The 2,500-nt window shown below is 42.1% G+C and overlaps 1 protein-coding gene across 1 annotated transcript in view; it reads right to left on the bottom strand.

Moving 5' to 3' along the window:
• Positions 1 to 2,500, bottom strand: part of LOC134059979 (B-cell scaffold protein with ankyrin repeats-like) — a 63,967-nt gene that overhangs the window by 2,284 nt on the left and 59,183 nt on the right. The gene's annotated exons all lie outside the window — the stretch shown is intronic.

The raw sequence follows: 2,500 nt of genomic DNA, 5'->3' as shown, positions 1-2,500 counted from the left end.
TTGGTTAAACCGCAAATTATTGTTTAAACTTATCACGCCTCCGTCCTCCCTCACTGTCTGGTTCCCTAGGCCATGCCAGTGTCCCTGTCGTTCCTGTCAACTTGGGATATAGGCTATCATCCAGGTTTACTTGGAGTGCAGTTCAGCTAAAACTCATCTCGTGGATAATCTTGACATTATTAGGTTTTTCCTTTAACCTGGGGCTCACATACAACAATATACTAGTGGATTTGTCTGTGAGACACAATGTGATTATAAGCATGAAAACTGAAGCGTCTGTTAAAGAAAAACGGCTTGTTTCGGCGCAGCATGAAAGATGAGTTGACAACGCATTAACTCGAGTAGCCTAGGCTGTACTGTACGGAGCCCAACGTTAACTTTTCCTGCGTTGTCTCAGGACTTAGATTGAGATCTCAGGGGAGACTGTATATTTGGCTGGCTGCTCCAGGGCCGAGGTACTTGAATTGACTCGGGTTAACTCCCTCTCTCCTTCACAACAGCAGCAGGTTAATAATTTGCACAGCGGTTTGGATCCGAGGATTTATTTTGTGATCTTTATAACAGTATCGCTACATTCACATCCCTCTGGTCACTGTAACATGCCTCTCTCTCCCACTCTCATCTCACACACGCGCGCAGGCGGCACCAAAATGTAGGCTAAGGCTCGTTTGAGATCAAAATATGTCTGTCTTCGCCTGTCTACAATTAACTTGTCTGTAAATCTCTGGTCACGAATATGTTCTGAATGAGCGTGTAGGCTAAAAGTTTTAAATCTGCATGCAATCATTCAGCGCGTCGCTGCCTTAACCCGCAGGTCACGTGAATAAATTTGCGAAAATGCTTCCTTAATCCCGTCTTAAGTAAGTTGGTGCTGTTTGTTGTTTACCCCAATACATTTGTTAGCAATATTTTTCTTCAGAATTAGCCACCTGGCATAGACATTTTATGCAGTTACCACGAATGTTGGTTACACACCGTAAGTGTGTAGTGATGTAGGTATGAACATAGGCCTACTGTACACAGGGCGAAATAATGACGTCACTGGTAATTTTGACAAAAACTCAGGACCCCCCGAAGCTGGAGGGGTAATTCGAACACTGGTCATTGCTCAGAATCAAGGCTTTGAACCGGTTCACAGAACGAAAACTTTTGCTGTTTTGCAAGGGACAGAAACAAAACCAGAAACTTTAAAACATTTTAAGTTCCGGAACAGAAACGTTTATCTAAAATAATGGTAACCAGTTAATACTGTTATTTTTTCATTCTTTGACAACAAGTGAGGTTCAATGTATTGGAGACACTTGCTGCCAGCTATAGCCTACAGGCACAATCTGTTTTCATTTCCCTCTGAGCCCTGACAGGGTTTTGGGCATGTTTTTACTGTATACATTTAATGTTCACAATGGCAGCTATGTAAGCCTCCACATCTATCTCCTCTGCTTCCTGTCCACAACCTTTGGTTGCAATTACAAAGTAGCTTATCCAAAAGATGTAATAAAGCGCAGACTCCCCAGACTAATGTTAAATCTGAAAAGATTGAGCTCACCATATTCAGCTCAATCTTTTCAGATTTAACATTAGTCTGGGGAGTCTGCGCTTTATTTCTACTGCACAGGTAGCGAGATCAATGGGCATCGTTCAAATGACTCCGTACGCTTGGATAGTCCTTCACCCAATCAGACCAACAATCCGGTGCATCTTTTGGATAAACTACTTTGTACCGGTCGAACAGTGGTTTTTTTTGGCCGCTCTAGTGGTCTGTAGCGGTAGAACCACACTTGCAACTTCAGGAGACCTCGGGCACGCACCCATGCTCTACTCCAGGAAGTGTCATGTAAAGTCTCATGGCAGACTGACCGATTGAGGAGTTTTGTAAAATATACACGCTAAAGCTGTAGGGGAAGCTCTGCAGAGAAATATGCAAGCATAAAACGAGCGAAAATTAAAAGTGAAAGCGAAACCGGCGATGAAATCGCCAATCCTGCATAGTATACCTTTAATGACAGCTACAGTATGTAGCCTGCCCTACTGCATGTCATTTGCACCTATAGGCCTAATGCTCTTCCAGTGGAGCCAGGTGTGCTTGAACCTGCTGCTATTGCTAATGTAATTAGCATCTACAGTACCTGGACCTGGTTGGTTGTTACACCAAGTTATTATGTAAAAGGATTTATGCGTGCATTATTTATATTTATTTAGTGTTTTTTTAATATTTGATGACAGGATAGAGACTTCAGGAAAATTATGTAGACTAACAATATCATTTTAAAGTCCTAACGATCAGCCTACTTATTTGTATGTTCCGCAGCTAACATGGAACGCTATTAACCGGTTCAGGAACTTGATTTTTTGGTAAATGTTTGGGTTGAACCGAAAGCAGGAAACATTAAAATACTGTTTCTGTTCAGAACAAATCAATTGGGAAATAATTCTGGTTCAAAGCCCTGCTCAGAATGAACGCATGTTTATGCCGGCAGTATTGACGAATTAACTGTGTGGA

Source organism: Sardina pilchardus, chromosome 16, assembly GCF_963854185.1.
Source record: "Sardina pilchardus chromosome 16, fSarPil1.1, whole genome shotgun sequence".
Taxonomy (NCBI): domain Eukaryota; kingdom Metazoa; phylum Chordata; class Actinopteri; order Clupeiformes; family Clupeidae; genus Sardina; species Sardina pilchardus.
The sequence above is the reverse complement of the archived record's forward strand: the minus strand, read 5'-3'. Positions and strand labels throughout refer to the sequence as shown.